The following is a 12,228-nucleotide window of genomic DNA, read 5'->3' as shown; positions in this document are numbered from 1 at the left end:
TCGATGTTTTCAACGTTTTGTTGGTAACAAGCAAATTTGAACAAGCAAATCCACAAAGATAGAATAGGCTAATAAAAATAATACGTGCGCAAATAAGATATTTTTAATTTGGAAAACATTGAGATATGACTAAATCAAAGTGTCATCTAAAATTTAAGACCTTTCATAAGTAAAAATAAGAGTTTTTATGGCCTTATATTTAAAAAAATCTAATTTAAGACTTTTTAAGGATCCGCGGGAACCCTGCTTAAATACACAGAATAATGACAAGACAAGGGACTCCTGAGAACAATGAACAGACGATTAACCAATGACAAGACACATGGCAGGATCACATGACAAACAGGGAATCACATGACAGACTCTCCAACCCTAATACACCTACATAAAGCGTAGCCGTAGGATTAACGTTTCTTTTCCTGAAAACCACTAGATTGAGCTCAGACAGAGCAAGATTAAAATCAAAATCGGCTTTTATGTATTTATATAAACCTACACAATGAGTTAAACAGACATGGAACGTGACAGAGACAAGACCGAAACGTGACAGTATATTGGTTGGATTCAGTCTTATCAAGCACATCTCCAGCACTAATTTAAAATGTAAGAAATGGTTCAATAGAAACACACACTATTCATGCAGTGCCATGTCGACTGTGCCAGGGCCGAAAAATCTGCAATCCTGGATTTAGACAGAGGTAAAGTCAATAGGACTCTGTGATTGAGTGAGATTATCTCTCTCTGTGTGTGTGTGTGTGTGTGTACTTATCCATTTTTATACAACACAGTGTAAACAAAAGTAAATGGTACATATATATGTATTCCTGTGGATATGTATGTCTTTATAGATGATATGATGATGACAATAATTAATTAATTAACCATTTCAATTTAGCTTCTACCCAGAGGCATATCATGACACTAGATATTAGTAAGGAATATTAATATCGCAAAATGGTTTTAGTTAAAATAGTTTAACTTAATTTGCCAAAAATGTGCAATATACCTCACACTGTAAAAAAATATTGTTGCTTTAACTTAAAAAAGTAAGTAACCTTGTTGCCTTAAAATTTTAAGTTGATTGAACTGGAAAAAAAGTGAGTTAATACAATGAAGTAGATTAATTTAACCATCAGAAACTCAAAATAATAAGTTATCTCAACTAAATAAATTATTATAAAGTTGATTTGACAAAAGAAAATATATTGTGATAACAAATCTTGAAAATATTTTTTTACAGTACAAGAGTTATTTTAAATCAATAGTTCACAATATTAGTGGTTTTACTGTAGTTTTAGATCAAATAAATAATGCTCTCTTTGTGAGTATGACACCAAAAACGTTTAAAAAAAAATCCATTATTTTAATGACATTTGAGCCCATTTTCAAATTCATAAAATTTTGTATGTAAATCAGCACGTTTTAAAAGAAATACAACACGTACTACAATTATATATCAAAACTGCAGAATGTAAACAATATTACTATTGGTTTACATTACATTAATGACAATATGATTTAAGTAAAAAGTATGAAATCACAATGCAATCTAACTGACAGGCTTCATGAAATGTCATGTTAGGACAGATGTTGAGGAAATTACAAATACAAATACAGCTGGATTAGTGTTGATATAATGCATAGAGCCAGAGAACATCGCCACGATTAAGGGGATTTTCTATTTCCTACTGTAACCAAATAATAAAATGCCCTGTCGAAAGCAAGAGAATAAAAGCAGCATTTAGGAAAAAGAAAAAAAAAGAGCTTTCCTTGCTGGAGGAGAACGAGAGAGAGAAAAGATTGCAGTAAATGAGGTCAGTGGGTTTGCCCGTCTTCCCCATCTAAAAAGCGTGCATAATTCATCACTGGTTCCCAACAGCTCTCGCTCACAGGAGTTTCACATGGCCCTGCCCCACTAACTGATGCTTTAAATAGAGCAGAGGCGAGTGGGTTGGGTAACTCTACACCCCTCTCAGAGACAGTCTTTACGGGACGTACCGGGGCTGACGGTCAGATGGGGCTGAACATTAGAGATCGTAGCTTGACTGAGGCGTTTTTCTAATTTAATGCGTGTGATTTGACTGATTCTATGATATTGTTATTCAGCCTAAATCAATTACAGTTGAATTATAACTTTAATTTCCATCAGTCTGGACTGTAACTTTGGAGACATTTCCCAAGCTGAATATATGAAAGCAGGCATGAGCAAATTTATGTCATTATAATGATGAATTAGCAGAGCCCCGCCGTGATAAATTAGCAAAACATGATCTTTCGTGTAACGTTTTATTAGTATTAGTAAGATCGCATACGTTTGTTTTTCTCATCTCCAGAACTGATCACACTAGGCCTTAAAGGGATAGTTCACTTTGAAATAAATTTTTGGCATGTTTTATCTTACCTCAAGGGCATCCAAGATGTAGGCGTCTTTGTTTCCGCAGTATTTTTAATTTTGATATTTTTAGGTCAAACCGTTGTTGTCTGTCAGTATATAATGGAGGTCTATGGTCACCACCTCACAGAGCATGCACAGAGAAGTCCAAATTAAACATGATTTAATGACTCGTAAATGTAAGTACACATTGATGGCCTAAGACACGAAACGAGCGGTTTGTGTGAGAAAATATTGAAGTTTATATAGTTTTTACCTCTTGTAACCACAGCCACGTCCAAGTGATCTGAAGGCATGGGCGCTTCAGTCAGTCGGAAGTGATCTCTCGTGCGGTTACGAAAAAAAAAATCTGTCTGTTGATATATCGAAATCGTCTTCCATTGCAATTTCCTGTATATCTAAATATGTTTAGATCTTCACAGTGAAGGGTAACACTTCTGAAATCTCTGTGTAAACAATGAGTGAAGTACACGCGCGAGAGATCACTTCCGACTCTTTCCAGCGCTTGCGTAGACCGAAGCGCCCGTGCCCTCAGATCACTTGGACGTGGCTGTGGTAACAAGAGGTAAAAACGATATAAATACTGTTCGTTTTCATTAAATCATGTTTAATTTGGACTTCTCTGTGCATGCTCTTTGAGGTGGTGACCATAGACCTCCATTATATGACTGACAGACAAGAACGGTTTGACCTAAAAATATCAAAATTGAAAAAAAAAAAGCGGAAACAAAGACACCTACATCTTGGATGCCCTTGAGGTAAGATAAAACATACCAAAAATTAATTTCAAAGTGAACTATCCCTTTAACCGAGCGAGTTAGTGTGCAGTTAGTAGCAGATGGCATGCTTCCAGAGCTTAACTGAATTTACCACAGAATTACACGAGCCAGTCAATGACGTGCTGAAATATAAAGACAGAAGATTACAGAGTCACTCACTCCCTCTATTCCTGTCCGGCCCGGTCAAACAATGTCATCTGCTGTGTGTACGCCTAAACATACAAATTGCAATACGCTTGTGTTCCCTGTCCATTATAAGGAACATCTTGTACTGTCTTGCTAAATCCCAAAGTCAATAATGAAAATATTATTTTCACCTGGAATAACACTTGACACTATTTCAAATAGCTTCAAATGCTGTCACTTGTTACTGTCAGATGTTACTTCTCTAATTGTCAGCGAGGAGTGAAGAAAAGATGGAAATTAAAGTGATGGATCTATTGGTAAGGAGTTTTTAATGAAGACAAAACTTAAAATGACTCTTCTCGGGAACTCAGGGATGATGAACCTGAACCAAACACCAGTGTTGTGCAAGTTACTTCCAAACTGTAATACATTAGGTATTACTTGTTACTGTTATTTAAAAGTAATTCATTACCTTACAATATTACTGTCTCAGAATTGTAATGCGTTACATTACTCATGTATTACTTTTGAGTTACTTTCACCAAAATAACTAAGTAGAACTTAACTTTGGGGCTGTAACGATATGCAATATGAAACCGAAATCGTGATTCGCCACACGACTCAGATCCACAAACCTACAGAATCGCGACACACCTCTTCCAACTCCCAGCGTTATTCTCCTTACCGTCCAGATCCAATGCTGCCTTATCCTTAAATTAGGATATTAGTATTATTTGAAGTTAACATTATAAAATACATAGACCTGGCTACACCACAAAACTAGTTGAGGATAAATTATTTAAAATTGGGGAAGTCCAGCATTATGGACATGATGACATTTGCAGTCAAAACTTGAAATAAAAATTCTCATAAAATACATGTATTGAAACGTATATAGGCTACTTCCTTAAAGGACTCCAGACATTAGACAAATATCAGTCTATGTTTTATTTTTAATATTAGGGAAAAGACACACATTCATGCGTGACAAAAAAATAGGAGGTAAAATATATTTTTTGTAATTCTGTTAATTAAACTGCGCAAATCGGATGAGGAAGGGTTCGCTTTCCAGTCTCCATAGAACTTAAAATATTCATTTTATTTTAGTTTTCGTGTTCGCATTTATGAGGAAAAAAACAATGTTACAGACGCGACCGCTCTGAACTGGCACTAAAAGACTGCTTTAAAACTTTCACATAGTCTGTTGCCTTTAAGAAGTAAAATACACTGTAATACAACTGTAATACAAGCCTCACTGAACATGTAACGAGTAAAATATTACTGAAAATTGATTAGTAATGCCTTACACTACTGCGTTACAGCAAAAAGTAATATGTTACTGTAATGTATTACTTTTGTAATGCGTTACTCCCAACACTGCCAAACACTCACACTATAGGCGGAGAACCAAATCCAGGGAAGCGCTTCCTCTTTAAGAAATAGTTTGAAGTTACATATCGTCTAGCAACAAACTATACATCCCAGCATAAACACTCTCGATCAATTATTTTCATTATGTCGGGTAATGAAATATAGGTTACGTGTTGTTGTTTTTTTTTTGTTGTTTTTTTTTTACTGTATTTTTAAGGTAAATCTGTAACACTTAAAATGTTTCTATCATAAAGTTCTGCCAAACTCATATATATATATATATATATATATATATATATATATATATATATATATATATATACATATATTCACTCTAGGAATTTCAATGGTTTCTCCATAATTTTTCCATTTTAAATATTTACATACATTTCTAAGCCAGTTTAGTGTTTTCCATAACCATGGAAACTAATTAGGGTATATACATGTGAAAAATGTGTTCAACTGGCAGGTATGAAAATGAAATTCACATACATATATATATATATATATATATATGAACAGTTCAGATGCAAAAGCCTCTAAATGCCATTTGAAATTTTCTTCTTTAATGATGATTTTTATCAAACTTGTACATTTAAGTTCAGTAATATCACTTAAATAACAATTAATAGGTAATTATCATTGCCATTTAAGTGAAATTACTGAACTTAAATATACAAGCTTGATAAAAATTAAAGAAGAAAATTTCAAATGGCATTTAGAGGCTTTTGCATCTGAACTCTTCATATATATATATATACAGTATATATATAATAATTTAATATTCAATTAAATAATCGATTTAAATAATCAATGTATTGGTCTGTCTGGTGTCCGTGAGCCACAGCCGTACTCATCCCCATCTGTGCGTTACGTAACATGACAGGTGGCGAGTCTGTGGTTCATGGGATGTTGTGCGACACACACGCACCCTTGCTTTGACACAAAAATCACAAATTCACAGCTCCCCTGTGGAGGAAGCCATCTCTCCCTGAAAGTGGGCCCTCTCTTTTTTTATAGCAATAGTTTAAAAGCTCACCTGTCCTGTCAGTTCCATCTTGCATATAGTTTCATAGTTTGAGAGTGTATACAATCATGAGAACCAGAACTGAATATGAGAGATGTTAATGCCACCAGCCTCCTACTAACTCGCGATTGCTGGAGAGTTGCCCAAATCGCAGGAAGTGCTTGTGGCTGGCCAATCTGTTTGTGCTACACTGCAAGAGATCAGAACCACCACCGCACAACCAGAAACCCAAGTTAACTGCTTGATTTTCAATTTCAGATGTATGGACAGAAATCAGTTTGTTCACTTATCCTGCTGTATGCCATATGGTGTGGTTTCTGTAAGGGCCCACTGCCGTGCCTTCAAACGCGCAGCATTATTCAGTGTGTTCATGTCATTTCCACTGAAAACCCAGCAAACAAATTTAGGTTCTGGGAACGTTCTGGAAACGTTAGTTTTTGGTTCCCAGAACGTTCCTAGAACTTTCCTTTAAGGTTCAGGGAACGTTCCTGTAACATTCTCCTTACGTTATAAAAATGGAACCTAAAAATAACCTACATGGAACGTTCCTATAACGTTCTTGTTTGGTTGCCAAAAAAATAACCAATAGCATTTTGTTTATATTACAGAAAACTTGGCCAAAACCATTGAGCTCAGTAAAGCCACAGTTTCTCTAACCATTTCTCGATTTCGATTTAAAATACAGAATTCTGTGCAGAATTTAAACGGTTCCATATGTTTTGTGGTCTGTGTCGACTCGATCATAGTTGAACTTTATTGTCTAAGAGTGTAAATTTGTCTTGAAGTCACATAGATACATTCACATTAGTGCTTAAAAGCATATCACCCATTAACATCACAGACACAGAATTGACAAAACTATAGAATTAAACACTCTTTCCATCATAAAAAATAAACAGAAAGAGCACACACTATAATGCCAGCCATTCTATTGTGTCACTTTAGAAAATTGTACGATTTAAAGGGGTCATGAACTGGCTATTTAAATTGTATTATATTGTTGTCTGAGGTCAACTTATGACGTTCGCTTGGTTTTTGCATTCAAAAACATCAAAATGAAGAAGTAATAGGCTATTTTCTACCCTAGTTTTGAGCCAAGCTGAAAAACACTTGATTTTTATGGGCGTGTCGCACTGAAGACTTGGAAGTAAACGCCCACTGCTGTGAGTGGAGAACAGTTTTGCATATTATAATGAGTTTCGACTCACCCGTCGGTGCACTTGGGGGAAATTGTTTTGAAAACGTCCAATGTTGTAAAATGGCGACTGGAATGATTCGCCCATACATGTTCGACTTCTTAAGGTTAAGGGAACGTTCCTGGAACATTCTACTTGCGTTATAAAAATGGAACCTAAAAATAACCTACATGGAACGTTCCTTTAACGTTCTTGTTTGGTTGCCAAAAAAAATAACTTCATGGGACCATTCGGGAACGTTAGGGGAACGTTCTGTGTTTGCTGGGATATACGTTTGGGTAGAATTAGTGGTGTGGTTGCGTGTGTATTACACGCAAATGAACTGCGTATCAAATGCACGCAAAAAACTGTCTCATATGCGCGTAAAAACTCATTTTCGCGTATAAATGACGTGTTATAGAGATGCATTTACGTGAGAACAGGCTGGTGCCATTCACTCTGTAGAAAATAGTAAATGTTTGAACAAATGACCGATTTTGGCTGCAGTGTGTTTATAGCATAGGGGGCGGGACACTTCAGATTCTACTGAGCATTTGATTGGACAAAATCTGATTAGAAGCTGAAGTGCAGAGTGATGTCATCAAATATTGGTGGAAGTGAGAGATAAACGCTTATATATTAAATGTGAATTTTGTCATTGTTTCGGAGCACACAGTTAGCTAACATATTCATAGCGTCCTAAAAGCCAAAATACATCCATTTTGATTTCATGGGGGATTTAACAGTAAGGCCTTTATTATGTCTTCCATCTTTTTTCCCAAGAAGGACTCTGAAGGCTTGTTGCTCGTATGCCGAAGGGAGGCGTATAAAGTTTCACCGCTGCCGAGGCATATATCAGTTTATTGCTTTCTGTTATTGTGCTGGTTGGAATTGATTTTGGAGCTTCACTGAGTCTTCGATGGCTTGAAGATGTCAGCACAGCAGCTATTATACTTCTGAGAAATGGTGGTTATTTGGCACTGGCTGGTCTTCGATCTCAATCTTTATTCTTTATTTGTGTCTTCCACATGTGGCTCGTCTTGAATGAAAGTCTAGTTCTCTTCTGTTCAAGTTATACTAGTCCAGCTTTCATTAGGTTGACATCCACAGATTGATGTATTGTATCAAATGTATGTACAGTCCGTAAAAAAGGTTGAGTTCCAATCTAAGTGGTTGATTTCTGTCCAATCCTGGTGTCAGGATACACCTTTCTATCAGTCCACTGGGAAGCTCATGGGGTTGTAAGAGAGTGTCTGCTTTGTTCAGAAACGGGTAGTTAAACTGTTACAGTGTTGGATTTTCTTCTTGGTTCGGTTTTCTGTCACAAGACAACATTTCAGCATTCTGGGATTCTGCTCATGGCATCATCCATCGAGCAGTCATTGCACACACATCACACACTTAAACAGATGTACTGTAGAATCCTTTATTCTCGCTTTAACTGATACATATACAATCTGTAACTATTTAAAGGGCACCTATTATGCCCCTTTTTACAAGATGTAATATTGGTCTCGGGTGTCCCCAGAATGTGTTTGTGAAGTTTCAGCTCAAAATACCCCACAGTTAATTTATTATAACCATTTGAAAATGTCATTTTGGGGCCTGTTTAAAAATGAGCTGTTTCAGGGGTATACGACCTTAAATGCAAATGAGCTGCATATCCCCGCCCTGCCTTTGGATGAGGGCGTAACTTGATACCTATGGCAGTCGGTACTGAGAGAGTGAGAGAAACCGCTGTTTTGAACGTCATTCAGCGTACGTTTGAATCGGAAACTATAAATAGTACGAAGAGACTCCGGCAGAATAAACAAATGAGAATGGACCAGTACGTCTCGGTATGGTTATTTGATACATTTAAGTACTTTGGAGTTGTAATCGTGTCCGGATGTGCAACACACACACAGACACACACAAACACTGAAGCTGGCGCAATATTTTGAAACTACATACACATTCTGTGATAAAGTTTGCTACGTACGTACAAGCGAAATTACATTTATGCGAGGGACCTGTTGCGTCATGTTTACTTGTTGTCATACAGGTGCTTCTTTGGCAAATGTGAGGAGATGGCTAACTTACAGACAGAACAACAACATATATGCAGTTTTTAATACAATATCTTTAAATATATATATATATATATATATATATATATATATATATATTTATAAACCTGTGGTTACACACTATACAAACAAGGTTTAAATTATATAGCCTACACAGACATCCTACGACGACAACTTTAGACGCATTTGTTGTTGAATTGGCTGACATTGACTGAAAAGACTATTTGCTCAAAATTCATAAAATACACTTACTGTTACTGGATGTGACGGTGGATCGCAAACAGTAGATGACGATCCACACTTGAGGATTAACTTTTAAGCTACAACAACAGGATTAACCCACGACAGAACATTTATGTTTCCAAGAGACATTACCGGCTGTCGTTGAAACAATGGAGGATGGTGTACAGATCACCGAGGGCGGGGTCTATGCCACAACCACACTGTCAATCAAACCCCTTTCTCACTTTCTACGTCACAAAGAGCTGGATCTCAGAACAGCTCGTTCTGACACAGTGCATATGATTTATTGAGATTGTAAAAAAAACCACTGGGTGGATTTTTATCGTTCTAGGGTGGTTTTGCTCACACACTGCCAACACACATTTATGTTCAAACACCATGTAAAAGTGAATTTTCCATAATAGGTGCCCTTTAAGATGAAGATTCATTTTTTGGTTAACTCATGTGCTCACCCAGAGACAGAGCCTGCTGCTTTCTCATTTCCAAGTATGAATTATGATACATCTTGGTTCATTGGTCTGTTGGATCAGATTGCTTTCTCACCACAAGTGAACCGACCCAGAGATTGATTTTAATCGGGCTGAGACCACTTTGTTCTCCAGCCAATTGTTTTTTGGTGTGGATCCGAGCACAGTTGCTGTTTTCCTATATGCCTAAATGAATAAACTGGAGAAAATGTGCCAGGTTCTGAAACAAATGCTCTTAACAAGCCAGGTGTGAAAGCGCCTGCAATATCTGAAAGATATCCAACAGTCCAGAAATAGTTTTGTTGAAGCGTTAGCAGCTGGTATCGCATATCTATAGTATATTTACGGTACATTTTGGAATATAAAAATGTCATGTGTCAGTCAAATAGTTCCTTGTAGTCAATATTCTGGCTGCACAACACCTGATTTGTTGATTCAATACTGTTTGAATGAGAAGCAGCAACGCAACTAAAATTAGTCAAATAGTTTTGTTCTTTTTGTAAGCCTAAAATCGGTGTTAATGTCTAATTTTAGATAGCGTATTACAGCTAAAGTTATCCAGCAATGAGTGGCTGGTTTCCTCCTTTTCTGGTTTAGTTAATGACATTAAATTCCTTGTGTGTCCATGTGTTTAAACCCAATAAGAAAGTAGCACAAAGTTCATTCAGGACTATATTAGCTCCAGAAAACTGTGTTGTACACCAAGTTTTAACCAAGTTTTGTTTCACATCGAAGCCAAGTGTTTTCCAAAATGCTTAAATAATCTTACTCCGTAAGCATAAAACTTTATATAAAATCTCACTGAATTTATACACCGAGATCAGACATAATAAAGGTGCCATTTTTCTAGCATCCTTTTGGCAAAATTAAAAGTGTCCAGGTCACAAAATTGCCATTGACTATATGTTGGAACATCACATGCAATGCGACTGACCTCGTGTTTTGATGCAGGGTCATGTTTGACAGCAATGGTGGGTTCATTTTCAGTCAGGAATGTAACATGAAGTAACATTTTTCTTTCAAAAACACAAAGCTAGTCCAAAATTGGCCGCCATCTTGATTGTTTTGGGCTGAATGGATCACATGACTGCATCACATGACTATCATCATTTTCAGAAAGCTCAGTTTTCACTGATTTTTTATTAAACTTATTTCTTGCTTAAATGGCTGAGAAATCAAATAAATGCTGAACAACAAACTGTAATTTGTATTATAAAAATATATATAAATATAAAATATTTTGTTCCCCTATATTTTCCTAATGACAATTTTATGATTGGTTAATGTACAAACACTTCATCATGGATTTTATATAACGTATAAAACGAAAGGAACCACCATTTTATGAATATGTTTTGATATTAGTTTGAGCAATATCACACCAGCCATATCTCACTGCTACGAGTTATTGCGTTTATACAACAGTTTGACGGCACACGTGAGTAAATAAATAAGAAACAACAATAGAGTGTCTTTAAAAACCCTCTTTTGAGCTGAACTACTTCTTCCTTCCGACATGGACTCGGTTGAGCCCAACAGTCGAGCACAAGCCTCCGTTAATTATTCTAGAACAAGTAATGAAGGAACGCTGACTCGCTTCATTGAAGATTATTGTATTATGTAGAGTATTATGAGAGAGAGATTAACTAAACAAGTGTATTACCTGCATCTGCAGTGTATTTCCATATATTTTTGTTTCGTAGGGACCATCCACATACCCCACCAGCCGTCTGTCACGCTTCCTACAATTATCATTAGCTAAGAATTCATCTCACGCTGTCACCATTAACCGTTAAACAGCAGATTTTCCATTCATTATGGAATTGAATTAGCAGAGCATTAATTAGTGTAATATTCATTATCAACACTCAAATGAATGATCTGCGTTATAATCAAAAAGCATTTTCCTGGCATATTTCTGCAAAAATGTGATATGCCAGTGAAGGAGTGTGTGGCCAAACATGCTTTAATGTGGACATACTGTAACTGAATATAAAATCCACTCTTCTGTTACAGGCCTAAACATCAGAGTCTCTTTCCCTCTATTCCCATCTCATCTCACCTTCACTGACTGAGGTTTCTCTCTCTTGTCCACACATCACTCTTATATCACTGTTTGGGCAAATACATCCATTTAACTGGACAGACGTGTCAAAATAAAAAGCCCCCAAAACAAATAATGAACTCAACAAGAAAGTGAGAGAGAAAGGACAAGGTGGAATTTCCTGCTGTATAGTTATTTTGTCATGCTTGGTCAGTCTGGGAGACCAGCTTAAGACCTATTGATGTTATGTGTCCAAAAACTGAATTTGTTTAAATGGAAATTTACCATTAAAGAGCCCCTTTTATAGCATTTGAAATGTTCCTATTTTTGTTTTAGGAGTTCCCAAAAACAGTTTAACATGCATGCAAGGATAAAAAAATATTTTTAACTGATTTGCTCAACGACTCCCAAATGATTCGTTCAACGATTCATTTTCCCAAACACCTCCTTTGAGTGACGCGAATCTGCGGCGATTGGTCAAATGACCCAGTCAGTTGTTATTGGTAAACCGTAGGCAGAGACTGTCGTCAACGGA

At 36.3% G+C, this 12,228-nt stretch overlaps 1 protein-coding gene across 6 annotated transcripts in view; it reads right to left on the bottom strand.

Moving 5' to 3' along the window:
* Window positions 1–12,228, bottom strand: part of ano3 (anoctamin 3) — a 149,616-nt gene that overhangs the window by 94,404 nt on the left and 42,984 nt on the right. Inside the window, exon 1 of one of the 6 annotated variants that reach the window (XM_089127565.1) lies at window positions 10,584–10,720. The exons of the other annotated variants lie outside the window; for them this stretch is intronic. The gene's annotated coding sequence lies outside the window, so the exon portion shown is untranslated. Of the gene's footprint in view, window positions 1–10,583; window positions 10,721–12,228 lie in introns of those variants that run through there. 6 annotated transcript variants of the gene reach the window in all.

This window comes from Pimephales promelas, chromosome 25 (genome assembly GCF_988280905.1).
Source record: "Pimephales promelas chromosome 25, fPimPro1.hap1.1, whole genome shotgun sequence".
Lineage (NCBI taxonomy): Eukaryota > Metazoa > Chordata > Actinopteri > Cypriniformes > Leuciscidae > Pimephales > Pimephales promelas.
Note: the sequence above shows the minus strand (reverse complement) of the source record. Positions and strands in the feature narration are given on the sequence as shown.